General features: G+C 35.5%; 1 pseudogene; it reads left to right on the forward strand.

The window, feature by feature from the left end:
- Window positions 1–1,085: 1,085 nt before the first annotated feature.
- LOC116109474 overlaps window positions 1,086–14,571 on the forward strand; it is an 81,483-nt pseudogene continuing 67,997 nt past the window's right edge.

The raw sequence follows: 14,571 nt of genomic DNA on the forward strand, positions 1-14,571 counted from the left end.
CTTATAATAACAGCTATCAGTCTACAATTAAGATGGCTCCTTATGAAGCCTTATATGGTAGACGGTGTAGATCTCCACTACATGGGGATGAGATTGGAGAGAAAGATGTTCTGGATACAGCACTTGGGCCAAAGATCACTCAAAAAATGATAGAAGATATCAAATTGATCAGAAGTAGAATAAAGCAAGCCCAAGATAGACAAAAAAGTTATACAGATTTGAAAAGAAAAGATGCTGAGTTTGAAGTGGGTGATAAAGTGTTTCTAAGAGTATCCCCCTATAAGCGAGTAATGCGTTTTGGTGGCAAAGGAAAGTTAGCATCGAGATACATTGGTCCATTTGAAGTATTACAGCAAGTGGGAAACGTAGCCTATAGGTTGGCTCTACCACCCAGTATGGACAGAGTACACAATGTATTTCATGTCTCGATGCTTCAGAAATATGTAAGTGATCCCTCCCATATATTAAGTGAAGAGGATGTGGACTTAGAAGAAAATCTTGTGTATGAAGAGCGTCCAGTTCAGATATTGGACAGAAAGATTAAAGAGCTCTGAAACAAGAGTATTCCTTTAGTGAAAGTCCTCTGGAGAAATCATAAAGTTGAAGAAGTTACATGGGAGGTTGAGAAAGATATGCAGAACCGTTACCCATAGTTATTTGTTTGAATTTTGGGGACGAAATTCTTATAAGAGGGGAAGAATTGTAATGCCCACATGGAGGTACGTAATTTAATTTATGCTTTTATACCCCTTAGTTGATTTTTGTTAAAGGTATTTTGAGAAAATGTGAAGAAAATGCCTTAAACTTGCATTAAGGGTAAAATGGTCTTTTCACTCAAAATTAGTTGAAATTGCGGGAAGTGAAAGAGATAGAATTTCATGGAGAATGTAATAAATATGAGGGCATTATGGTAATTGACTAAGGGATATAAAATTTTAATTACTTGTTTTTGTAATGTGGGTTGAGTATATGATGGTTTTGTTGTTTTTGGAAGGATTTTGAGGTGGGGTTTTAGCCCAAATGTTGTGACTTTGACTTCTTTGATTAAAGGATTGTGTTTGGAGAATAGGAGTACGAAGGCTACGATGTTGTACAAGGAAATGGTTGTGTTTGGGGTTATGCCTAACGTGATTACGTAGGTGACTTTGATTAACGGGTTGTGTTAGACAGGGAAGGTAAAGGAAGCTAATGGGTTGATGGGATTGATGATTCAAAGAGGTTTGCAGTCTACTATGGTGACATTTAATACAATGATAAATGGGCTTTGTAGGGAGGGGAAGATGGAGGAAGTTTAAAGGTTGCTGGAATTGATGAGTCAAAGAGGTTTGCAGCCTGATGTGGTGACATTTAATACAATGATAAGTGGGCTTTGCAAGGTGGGGAAGATGGAGGAAGCTAATGGCTTGATGGAATTGATGAGTCAAAGAGGTTTGCAGCCTGATGTGGTGACATTTAATACAATGATAAGTGGGCTTTGCAAGGAGGGGAAGATGGAGGAAGCTAATGGCTTGATGGAATTGATGAGTCAAAGAGGTTTGCAGCCTGATGTGGTGACTTTTATTACAATGATAAGTGGGCTTTGCAAGGAGGGGAAGATGGAGGAAGCTAATGGCTTGATGGAATTGATGAGTCAAAGAGGTTTGCAGCCTAATGTGGTGATGTTCACTGCAATGATAAGTGGGCCTTGCAAGGTGGGGAAGATGGAGGAAGATAATGGGTTGTTTGAATTGATGAATCAAAAAGGGTTGCAACCTAATGTGGTGACTTTTAATTCAATGATAAATGGGCTTTGCAAGGAGGGGAATACGGAGGAATTTAATGGGTTGTTAGAATTGATGAGTCAAAGAGGTTTGTAGCATAATGTGGTGACATTTACTACAATGATAAATGGGCTTTGCAAGGAGGGGAAGATAGAGAAAGCTAATAGGTTGTTGGAATTGATGAGTCAAAGAGGTTTGCAACTTGATGTGGTGACATTTACTACAATGATAAATGGGCTTTGCAAGGAAGGGAAGACGGAGGAAGCTAATGGGTTGTTGGAATTGATGAATCAAGAAGGTTTGCAGCCTAATTTGGTGACTTTTACTACAATGATAAATGGGCTTTGCATGGTGGGTTAGATGGAGGAAGCTAATGAGTTGTTCAAATTTATGAATCAAAGAGGTTTGCAACCTGATTTGGTGACTTTTAATACAATGATAAATGGCTTTCCAAGGAGGGGAAGATGGAGGAAGCCTATGGGTTGTTGGAATTGATGAGTCAGAGAGGTTTGCAATCTGATGTGGTGACATTTACTACAATGATAAGTGGGTTTCACAAGGACAAGAAGATGGCAGAAGCTAATGGGTTGTTGGAATTGATGAGTCAAAGAGATTTGCAGCCTATAATCTGATCTTCTAGTCTTGACCTTTATAAGTATCCATAGACTGATTTGGTATCTTATGTGTTGCAACCTTCGATCATAAGTCTTAACATATATAACCCTTTATATTGTTTTTTAAGTTTTTAGTGTATTTCAATTTGTTATTGCTCACCTGAATTTGGACTCCTCTAATTATTTTTAACTCTTATTTTTGCAATGAATTCTGAATATTCTGAGAGTATAATGCCATGAGGGAAAGATGGCACTTGATTGATTTTTCAAATATCTACTGCTAGGTGTTTAACCGTGAAGGAAAATTTTAAGATAGCCATTTAGTAAATAGACATTTTTTTCTTTGTTTAAATGCTCGTTTACCAAAGTTCTCTAAAAGGATGAAGCTAGAACTCCAAAATCCAATGGTTATTTTTGCTTTTATGGAACTTGTCCAACCTTGTGTTTGCTCAAATACTGTTATATTATCATGACTTGGTTCTTCTTTCTCTATTTTTTAAAGTATACTGCTTCTCCTAACCGCTTTGAATAGAACTTCTTCATGTAAAACCTGCTTGATTTAGATCGGGAGAATCCTACGGTTTTATGAAAACATGTGCTATGGTTCGAATCCTTAGTCAATCCTATTTATAGGAGCAGTTGACAATTGAATCCAATTTTTCCCATTAATTTCGTATCCATAATAGTGCAAAAGGAAGGCTTGTCTCTGAGTTGTTCAAGAATAGAGGCATTGAGTTCATTATTTCACTGATTGCTGATGGGGGACCAGGGCTTCATTGACTTCGTTGCTCATTTGCTTGAAGTGAATATTAGGACAAGCCTTTCTGCATCTGAGGCTCTGAAGCACCCATGGCAATCATAGCCTTAGAAGTTTCAACCCATACCAGCTTACACAATCTGTATTCGCTCAAATTAAATTCATGTTGTTGGTGACATATGAAGTATGATTTTCCTTTCTCATACATAGTTGTATTTCAGTTTTCAAGAATGTAAATTTGCACGTATCATATATTTCAGGGATTCATTCCTCGCTTTGTTTTATAAGGTAGTATCGGAATCTCATTATGGTCTTGTTGTACATTAGGAGAATTCTTCTTTCTTGTTTGAGGAAATATACTTTCAGTATTTTTGACTATATTAGAATTTTTTATATAATTTTAGAACTTCGATCTTTTTAATCTTTTTCCTATTTCTCATAGTCCATTATTGATTTATGTTCTAATCAATTACTAAATATTGTTCCAAGAGTAGATTTATAATGATATGATCTCAATTTCACTGAAGCTTTGCTTATATGATACTGGTGTGAAGCATCTAAGGAGGGTGTTTTAGTTGATGAAAGAGCAGAGTGTTTTAGTTGATGAAAAGGCAGTCGCTGTGCATAGTCTAGGAGATATATATTGAAGAGAAGAAGCATTTCAGACTGAAGTGAGTATAATTTTCAAACTCTTTTACATGAAATAAGCTGCAACATTTTTGTTGAAATTTTCTCTATGTGGGGGTTTGACGGTAGTGGTGATAAGCTACATGTGTGGTCATGTAGAATTGGTTGATTGGTTGGAGGGACTGTATTGGTGGTTTGTTGTTAGCAGGCTGGATAACTTAATCTTCAAAGAATCAATCAAAGCTTCCATATATTTGCAGTCTAAGAGCCAGAGGGTTCTCATCACGATATATATATAGTTAATTTACACAAACAGCTTGTAATATACTCTCTAGCTAGTAATTCTTTGAGAAATATATGATAAAATCTACTAAATAACTTATATAAACATGTATACATAATGTAAAATCCGAAAATTCTAATTTTAATTCATATAAATATATACACAAAATACTGATATAGATTAGTAACACAAGGTAATATTGAACAGTGCCGCCAAACTCCTCTGCTTCTTGACATTCTACCCAGTCGTAAATCATCTAGTGCCTGCAAAACAGTAAAATAACGAAGTGAGCACTAATTGCTCAGTAGGTAAACCCAATTGCACTATTGTGTTTCCCTCGTTACTCATGTTCTGATTTTCCTTTTTCCACTTTATTCTTTGATAATATTCTTCATTCTTTTCTGATATTCTGCATTCTTTTCTAATATTCTGATTTGCTACTTGTCAACGTGTAAAGACAATGAATAAAACTGTATATCGTCGAGCACATAAGAAATGTTGAATCATGTAAGTAGCATAATACATATGCAGAATAATACACTTTCTTGAGAAAAGAACTTTCTTTTCTTTTCTGTTATCTATCTCTTATGTTGTATCTCTTCCTTTTCTTCTTTGTTTCTCTTTCGTTTCTTTTTTCTATTATGGTTTGCCAATCAGATTAGGTTGATGCATGGATTTGGAACCATGGCCATGTGAGTAGGTACAGTCCTCATCTACATGCACTACTCACAGACTGTACAAGTACTGTATCTATATGCTCTGGCCGCTCGCTCGTGGCGGCGTGTATATGGGTATGCTCTGCTGGGTACAGTCGTCATCCACATACACTACTCACGGACTGTACAAATGTTGTATCTCTCTGCTGATGCCGCTCACTCGTGGTGGCATGTATGTGAGCATCTCTGTCACTCACGGGTTCCCCATCACAAAAACCTTATATTATAGCATGTTGTAGAAAGAGAATAGAAAGAGATAGTATGCACATTTCAACATGAATTTCCAAGCTATGGAAATTCTACACTTTCATTCTTTAGTAAATGAGAAAATATACATATTTGCATGTTAGCTTAAAAGAAAATTACTAGTCATTTTCTTTTCTTTCTTTCTCATTCTATGCTAACATATTCTTTCATATTCTCATTTACTAAATCAAGGCTATACATATATATCATTACACAAAATATGCATGATCAAGCCCATTCTTTAATATGCTTTCCAAATTCACATATGTAAACTTGCAAATTCATTATGGCATAATGGTATGTCATGACATATTCTACCATTCTCTACTATCACAATTACCATATCAAAATAACACTTTAACTTACAATTCCTTTCTAACACTTTGATGTGGTATTCAAAAAGTAGAAAAGGTTCACGTAGCTAAAACCCAACACTAAGGGTCATTTCTCTCATGGAACTAACATGATCAAGTCATATATTAAATTTGGGCATAACAATATGCACTCTTGAATACTAACAGTTACACTTGGTTAAGCCCAAACACAATCTTCCTACTTCAATTCTTGCCTTTCTCTAACCCTTTCTTTAATAGGGTTTAGCCAACTCATGCATACATTTTCTCTTTGGATTTTCATAAAAAATTTCATATGCACATGCAACTACCATGTTAGCTACACTTCCACAACTCTCTAATTCAACCAAATTGTGAGCCAAAAACTCACTAACTTTAGTATCAAACCTGGCCGAATTCATCACTTATCTGCACTCCAAAAATTTCAACACAAAATCTTGCACAACTTCACCAAATCATCACATAACCATACACTACTTTCTCAGGACTAAAGTTTACATCATTAAACATCAAAAACAGCCAATAATTCTCTCATACCATCACATACAAACGTCAAAAATTCATTCAATACAAGTCTTGCTCAAATCAAGGTTCAAATTAGATTTACTTACCTTGAATATGTGGATCACTCCCTTGCTCTATCTCTTCCTCTGGACCTAGATCTATAAAAACATAAAGATTTAAAACTTTAAAGTTTAATCAGACCCTTTTGCTATATCTTACTTAAGATGCTTTAGGATGAAAATCTCAAAAATCCAAACCAAATCCTATGATTCCCTTTGAATTTAGTGAAGAAATTGAGAGAAAATGAGGTGAAATGTCGTGAACAAGGGCTGAAGGTATTAGGGTTTCTTCAAATAAGCCTTATATCAATAATATAACATGTATTCCCATTTTGCCCTTGCACTTTCTATGAAATTTCATCTATGTCCTTTAGTCAATTACTAAAATATCCTCATTTTTATTATCTTCTTCACATTATTTTGCTTCTTTCACTTCCAACTTTTTCAAGTAATTAAGAGTGAAAAGACCATTTTACCCCCAATAAAGTTTTAAGGAATTTTCCTTCACATTTGTCTAAGGTAACTTCAAAGAAATCTAACTAAGGGTATCAGGGCATAAGTAAAATTACGTACCTTGATGTGGATGTTACATAGCTTGTCTGCACGATAGCTTTGTATTGTACTAGGCCATACTCTGTTGTTTTATGCGGTTTCTAAGTTGAAATGTGGCCAATTTTTTTTTTTTTTTTTGGGGGGGGGGGGGGGGGCGGCGCATGCATTATAGCAAATCTACTACTATAAACTACATTCAATGTAGATTATGTCAAGACTATACGGTTGAATACATATCTTTGTATATCGTTAACCACCCCCTATATTAGCTTCATAAGCTAGAGGATAGGCCTACCAATCCCCCATCTTTTGAGAATATATTTGATCTTTTGAGTATTCAATTTATGGGGTTAATTTGTGACAATTATTATTCATCTTATTTCAATTCGTTTGTGATTTATTGGTCAACAATGTCCAATATGACCGTCGTCAACTACCATATCTTTGGCTATAGATCTAATAGGAATGACAAGATCGGTGCAGATTGACCAATTCAGCTGGTCGTACGCCATTTCGACAACTTCCGCCATCGTCTGGCGGTGGCGGCCGCTGCCAATACAGTTGGGTGAGTGGGGGTGTTTTTGTTAATTTATATCATAATCATATCATATCTTATTTATTAAATCTTTCCTATCCTATTTAGAATAGAATAATATTCAAAAAAATGTAACAAACTATTTTGTGTGATGTACGTTCATCAATTATTATTGAGAATCTATATGTCACATGTTTAATGTTGACGTTTTCGATTGATGATAACTTTGCAAAAATGCATATATATTTTCAAGGTGCCATGTTACGTATGCTCAACTTATTGTTAGTTTGACATGTAAACACTAGTTGGGTTTGTTTCCTTATTCCTATCAATCTTATTCAAAATGTGCTTTTGTTTCACTGTTCCTAAAATCCAATCTTATTCTATTCAACTCAAAATATTTAAATATTTTTAACCCCTTAGGTTTGTTAATTTAACTAAACACCCCCACAATAAAATTATAAATTGACAAAAACACCTCCCCTCACCTACATATTCTGACAGAGTCGGCCACCATCGCCAGCATTTAATGGGTGGGTGGGGCGTTTTTCTAATTTTAAAACTTTTTTGTATGGGATGTTAAACTAAATTAACAAATATAGGGGATTAAAAATATCTTACCAAACACATTTTCAAATTCAAATCCTATCCTCGTAATAATAATTCAACTTTTTCAAATATACTACTCAAAAAATAAAACAAACACACCTAGATATTCTTTAGAAGCAAGTTGAGTAATTTAGTAAAGACCGGCTCACAACTCTACTTACAAACTTTCTCTCACACCCCCATGTGGTAGTTTGTAATTGATCAACCATAATTGGGTAGGCAAGATCCACTGCAAGCAGGCGGGACCCATTTGCAAGCAGACCAATTACAATCTATCAGGTTGGGGTTGTGAGAGAAAGACGTGGAGATTGAGTTGTAAGTGTAATATTGTCTGATTAATTGTATCATGTATATCTTTTTTAACTTCAAAATTTCTTCAAAAAAGAATGAAAACCTCGTTAAGCATTTGAGCAAAAGCCCTTATATAATTTGGATATGGATTATGAATTCATAAATAGATATATAAAATCTATATCATTTGAAATCAGGAATGTTTTTGCCTTTTGAATAAAGGTAGATTTGAGTTCAATATTGATTTGACCTAATCCATAATTAGGTTGATTGCATTTAATACAATTTATCTATTTGAAGCTATCAGGCAAGGCAGTGAGGCGAGGCGAGGCGAGCCAGCCGCTCGTGCGTAGTTTGAACACTCTCTGCTAGTAATCTGAGATATGTCAATTCAAGTAGCTACATGAACAAACTTTGAAGCCAGGTCTGCAACAATCATAATCATATGATCTATCCACTATTCTGCAGAACATAGCCACCCTCCATGTTAAAAACAATACACCCCTAATAATTTCAGCAAAATATATTACATCTGAACCCTACAGTTTTCAGATAGATACATTTATCCCACTCTCATTTCTAGTGAGATGTATTATTTAACCCTCACACCCAACTTTAAGCCAGTTTGAACACTCGATGATATCCACAACGACACTACTGAAATGATGCTAAAGCTTGATTCATCGTTTTTTTCTTCTCTCATTCTTCATTCGCAAAACAGGTAAAGTGACTACAACTATACCACAAGATTTAGTACTTAAATAACCCAAGTTCAAAAATTCCTTCAAAAAGATTAAAGAAGGTAACATCATTCTTGGTGAAACAAGCTATTTCTTTTGTTTAATGATTCATTTGCAACCCAAACCACCGATTTCATCATTCAATCGGTTGTTTGGAGCTCTTGCTAAGAAGGTTTTTATAGGGACGTTATTTTGCTTACAAACAACAAGTTCATGGGATTGTTGTTAGAGTAGATGCCCTACCAATCAATTATTGTAGAATTGACTCTTTGTAACAATGTTCATTAATCAATAAAGACATTTTATTATATATCGCATAAATCATTATTATTGCAATATGTATTGATATATATCCTTAGAATGTAACCGTGACGAGGGTATCAAGTGTTTCAAATCTTGATAGTGAGAACCCTATGAGCACATATGGTGACCATTTTAATGTTCGTAGCCCCAATATTATCTGAAGTAGGGCACAGAATACGGTAAGGCTATCATAGTGTTGAATGACCCTGTCGAAAGGCAGTGACTGATCTCACTTGTCAAGGTTGTTTGGTGACAACCTAGTGCAACACATGGTGCTTGCTGTGCGTATATCCACAGCAAGTTCACTGGACTGACCTATAGAGAATTCTATATGGTGGTAACCCTAGTGTCTATGGAACAAATCCTCTAACGAATGGTGGTGCATGTGATCCTTAGACTTGAGATCACGAGCGCCTTGTGCACCGATTGGTGTAGTTTTGACACTAGCCTAACGCAGTTTATTCAGAGCTGTCATTATGGTGGTGATTGGCTGCATCAAGAGTGTATCAAGACTATGGTGGACTGACAGAGGATTCATCACTCCCAGTTACGACGAAGTTATCCACAGCGCAATTTAGTATATGGCAATGACACTAAAACTATGGCCACATGGGATTGAGTTGTTGCTTTATCCGAATTATATAGGTCATTGGTCCAGAAACTGAATACTAATATCAAGAGTAATCGAACGTTGACACTATTTCTATGCCTTCATCTCATCGAGATATAGTATGATGAAAGGATCGAATTTACGTAACCATATCGTTGACATGTGCTACTTTGTTGAATCCGAATCTATCGAGTGGCCATGATCCTTGCTAGGGGCCAATCTTGGTCTGTGTATTATTGAGATGATTATTGGTGTTAATCACGATACTATCACTACTGTTATGATGAGGAGCCTATGGACACATAAAGATAATTTAATGCCAAGAGAAAGAAGGTGTTTTCGTCTTTTTGGGCGAAAGGGTATTTTGGTAATTTCACAGTGCATTTAAATTTGCCGAGGTTAGCCTTTATTTAATTTATTAGAAAAATTAAATAACTGAAATTACGCTTAAATATGTGTTCGCTATATTTAAATAAATTATCATTATTGTTAATGTTAATATATATATAATATATATTAATTGATTTTAATTGAAGATATGATGAATTAAAATAAATATCTAATTGGATTGTTTGAAACATGGGTGTTTGGGTTGGAGCCCAAGCCTATTCATAAGGGAATAGGGCAACTAATATGACTATAAAGAAAAGGTGTGTGTGATTTTTATTTTAATGATTCATTCTTTGATTGAAAAGAAAACACACAACCCCAAAACACCTCTCTCCCACGCCACATTGCTTATTTGCTTTGAAATCAAATTCTTTTGATTTTTCTTCTTGTTCCTTAAGGCTAAGGAGACTAGCAAATCATTCCTTAGTTCCTTACGATTGTCTCGTATGGACTTCATCGGTTTGATCCTACACTTGGGTCGGTAGCAAAACACATTCAGAGATAAATTAGAGGAGCCTCCAACGTGGGTATGGTTCTAAACCTTGAACTGATTTTTCTGCAGATTTGATTATTTTTGTATAAACTGTGATTTTTGTACCTGGATCTTGGTTCTAGAGAACGATCCATGTAGTTTATGTTTTTGTTTTCCCTGCGTAACTGGGTCATTCACTAACAGTTGTTACTTGATTTAATTACTTGAATATTCTGATTAATTGTTTTTGTAATGTGGGTCGTTTGTGATGGTTTTGCTGTTTTTGGAGGATTTTGAGGTGGCGTTTTAACCCGACGTTATACTTTTAATTCTTTCATTAAAGGTTTGTGTTTGGAGAATAGGAGTTGGGAGCTTGGAGTTGTTCAAGAAAACGGCTGTGTTTGGGGTCAGGCCTGTATTGTTTCTTATGGTAGTATTATCAATGGTCTTTGCAAAGATGGATTGGAAGATAATGCAAAAGAATTGTTTTTGGAAATGAGAGTGTTGGAATTAAGCAAATGTGGGTTGTTTGTACCACTCTAATTTACGTTGTTGTTTTGTGAGAAATTTGGAAGGGGCTAAAGTCTTGTTTTTTGAGATGGTGGATCAGGTTTGCAGCCTAATTTAGTGATGTACAATACAATGATAAGTGGGTTTTGCAAGGAGGGGAAGATAGAGGAAGCTAATGGGTTGATGGAAATGATGATTCAAAAGGTTTGCAGCCTAATGGCTGACTTTTAATTCAATGATAATGGACTTGCAAGGAGGGGAATGGAGGAAGCTAATTGGTTGTTGGAATTGAGATTCAAAGAGGTTTGCATCTAATGTGCTTACGTTTACTACAAGATAGTGTGCTTTCCAGGGAGGAAAAGACAGAGGAAGCTAATAGGTTTTTGGAATTGATGATTCAAAGAGGTTTGCAGCCTAATGTGGTTACGTTTACCACATGATAAATGGGCTTTGCAAGAGGGAAGACGGAGGAAGCTAATGAGTTGTTGGAATTAATGAGTCAGAGAGCTTGCAACCTAATGTGGTGACTAATGGGTTGTTGGAATTAATGAGTCAATGAGATTGCAGCCTAAGTGTGTGACTTTTAATACTATGATAAGTGGGCTTTGCAAGGAGGGGAAAATGGTGGAAGCTAATGGGTTCATGATTCAAGAGGTTTGCAGTCTGATGTGGTGACATTTAATTCATGATAGTGGGCTTTGTAAGAGGGAATGGTGAGAAGCTAACGGGTTATTGGAATTTATAGTCAAAGAGGTTTGCAGCCTAATCTGGTGACGTTTAATACAATGATTAGTGGGCTTTGCAAAGAGGGGAAGAGGAGGAGCTAATGGGTTGATGGAATTGATGATTCAAGGGTTTGCAACCTAATGTGGTGACTTTTAATACATTGAAAAATGGGCTTTGCAAGGAGGGGAAGATGGGGAAGCTATATTTTGTTGGAATTGATGGGTCAAAGAGGTTTTCAGCCTAATGTGGTGACTTTTAATACAATGATAAATGAGCTTTGCAGGGAGGGAAAGATAGAGGAAGCTAATGGGATGATGGAATTGATATTCAAGAGGATTGCAGCCTAATGTTAACTTTTAATTCAATGATACATGGGTTTTGCAAGGAGCGGGAGATGGAGGAAGCTAATGGGATGATGATTGATGATTCAAAGAGGTTTGCAGCCTGATGTGGTGACATTTAATACATGATAAATGGGTTTTGCAAGGAGGGAAGATTGAGAAGCTAATGGGTTGTTTGAGTTGATGATCAAGAGGTTTGCAGCCTGATGTGGTGATATTTAGTACAATGATATGGGTTTTGCGGCGGGGAAGATGGAGGAAGCTAATGCATACTTGAAATTGATGATCCAAGGAGGTTGGTAGCCTAATGTGGTGACTTTTACTACAATGCTATTAGGTTTTGCAAGGAGGGGAAGATGGAGGAAGCTAATGGTTGTTGGAATTGATGAGTCAAGAGGTTTGGAGCATAATGTGGTGTCTTTTACTACAATGATAAATGGGCTTTGCAAGGAAGGCAATGGAGGAAGCTATGGGTTGTTGGAATTGATGAGTCAAAGAGGTTAGCAGCCTATGATCAAATCTTCAAGTCTTGACCTTTATAAGGACCAATAGGCTGATTTGGTATCTTTATGTTCACTCCTTCGATCATATGTCTTGACATATACCCCTTTATATTATTTTCAAATTTTTTTTTTTTTTTTTTTTTTTTTGTTGTTGTTGTTTGTTGTTGTTTGTTGTTGTGTTGTTGTTTTGTTCACCTGATTCTTACTCTAATTGTTTTAACTCTTCTTTCTGCAATGATTTCTGGATATTCTGAGAGTATATACCATGAGGCAAAGATGGCACTTGATACTTTTTGCAAATATCTGCCACTTGGTGCCTAACCGTGAAGGAAAATTTAAGATAGCCATTGAGCATAGACTTTTTTTTCCTTTTTTTAAATGTTGTTTTACCAAAGTTCTCTCAAAGCATGAAGCTCGAAGTCCAACATCCAATGGTTATTTTTGTTTTTATGGACGTTGTCCAACTTTTTGTTTCCTCAAATACTATTATATCATTTTTCTTCCACAGTGCATGGCTTGACAAGTTAGATATATATGTGGCATACTCTGTTTACTTAAGTTCTTTAGTGGTGAATGTATACTGCTGTAGGTATGATTTTCCTTTCCCAAACGAATTTGTATTTCAGTTTTTCATTATCAAGAATGTAAATTTGCGTATATCATGTATTTCAAGGATTCATTCCTCGCTTTGTATGATAAGGTAGTATAGGAATCTCATTGCGTCTTGTTTTACATCAGGATAATTCTTCTTTCTTGTATGACTTTCAGTATCTTGGAATATGGTAGAATTTTTTATATAATTTTAGGGCTACTATCGTTTTAATCCTTTTCCTATTTTTCAAAGTTGATTGCTGATTTATGTTCCAAGCATTCAGAGCTTGTTTAAGATTTCTGATGCCATAAAATTTATAGGATTCTCCAATGAAGATATCTGAAGCAGTATGGTAGGATAATTTGATAATGACGTCTCAAGGCATTGAAATTTTCTTGATCCAACCAAAGGTAAATGTGTTTTGATAAGTTTAACATTGACCAAGGCTTATCAAGAATATCCATCAATCAAAAGAAAGCAACATTAGAACTAATTACTAACTACTGTTCCAAGAGTTGATTTCTAAAGATTTGATCTCAATTTCACTGAAGCTTTGCTTATATGATTCCGGTGTGAAGCATCTAAGCATGGTGTTTTAGTTGATGAAAGGGCAGAGGCTAGGAGATATATATTAAAGAGAAGAAGCATTTTAGGCTGAAGTAAGTACTGAGTACAATTTGGAAAATCTTTTAGTTGAACCAGGTTGCAAATTTTTGGTTGAAATTGGCATGTCTGGTGTGGAAGCAGCATCTAAGCAGGGTGTTTTAGTTGATGAAAGAGCGGTTTCCGTGAAGAGACTAGGAGATATACTCTGAGGAGAAGAAACATTTTAGGCTGAATTGAGTAAAATCTGGAAACTCTTTTACATGAACCAGTCTGTTGTGGTGGAAGATAGAAACACGAGACTAGCAATGGATTCAATAGTCAAGGCTCTTTCAGAATCAAAGCTAAACTGAAATCAATTGTGTGGAAAATTAGTACCTGCAATATTTGAGCTATAAATTTATTTTCTGTTTTTGGTTTGTTTTTGTNAAACCAAATCCTATGATTTCCCTTTGAAATTTAGTGAAGAAAATTGAGAGAAAATGAGGTGAAAGTGGCGTGAACAAGGGCTGAAGGTATGTTAGGGTTTCTTCAAATAAAGCCTTATATCAAATAATATAAACATGTATTCCCATTTTGCCCTTGCACTTTCTATGAAATTTCATCTATGTCCTTTAGTCAATTACTAAAATATCCTCATTTTTATTATCTTCTTCACATTATTTTGCTTCATTTCACTTCCAACTTTTTCAAGTAATTAAGAGTGAAAAGACCATTTTACCCCCAATAAAGTTTTAAGGAATTTTCCTTCACATTTGTCTAAGGTAACTTCAAAGAAATCTAACTAAGGGTATCAGGGCATAAGTAAAATTACGTACCTTGATGTGGATGTTACATAGCTTGTCTGCACGAATAGCTTTGTATTTGTACTAGGC

The sequence above is a fragment of the Pistacia vera genome, unplaced genomic scaffold (genome assembly GCF_008641045.1).
Source record: "Pistacia vera cultivar Batoury unplaced genomic scaffold, PisVer_v2 Contig580, whole genome shotgun sequence".
NCBI classification, from domain to species: domain Eukaryota; kingdom Viridiplantae; phylum Streptophyta; class Magnoliopsida; order Sapindales; family Anacardiaceae; genus Pistacia; species Pistacia vera.